Here is a 716-nt window from a genome sequence, read left to right on the forward strand (position 1 = left end):
GGTTTATGGGATTGTCCACCCACCAAACACTCAGGTGCACCCTACGTTTCCCATCACCTCTGCAGTTTGGTAGGGCCATGTGAGTGGCTCTGGAAAATGCATGAAGGAAACATCTAAGGACTGGTTCAAGATTCTCAACTGTTCTCATCTCTTGCCTCAAAAATCATGAATTCTTGTGTTTCTGAAGTTAACGTATCTGTCAGCCCTAGGCCCTGAATGAGTATGTGGCCTCAAGACCCTTTCTGATCCACGTCAGACATATAGCATGAAAGAAAAACAAATAATTATGTGTGAAGCCATGGAAGTTCCAGACTTAATTTGTTATCTTGGCATAACATGACCTATCCTGACTAATTCGGAATGCCATCATATGATGTGCTCCAACAAAGCACCATTTTTCATTTTTTAAAAAAGGCATATGCGATTTGAGAGGTTGTCAACAAAATATATTGGTGGGTGGCTGGGCGTGGTGGTTCATGCCTGTAATCCCAGCACTTTGGGAGGCCGAGGCAGGCAGATCACTTGAGGTCAGGAGTTCGAGACCATCCTTACCAACATAGAGAAACCCAGACATGCTGGTGCAGGCCTGTAGTCCCAGTTACTTGGGAGGCTAAAGCAGGAGGATTGCTTGAGCCCAGGAGGCAGAAACTGTAGTGAGCCGAGAGCACACCACTGCACTCCAGCCTGGGGCAATGGGAGTGAAATCCTGTCTCCAA

Source organism: Sapajus apella, unplaced genomic scaffold (assembly GCF_009761245.1).
Source record: "Sapajus apella isolate SASKATOON/1434 unplaced genomic scaffold, GSC_monkey_1.0 scaffold86, whole genome shotgun sequence".
In the NCBI taxonomy this organism is placed as follows: Eukaryota; Metazoa; Chordata; class Mammalia; order Primates; family Cebidae; genus Sapajus; species Sapajus apella.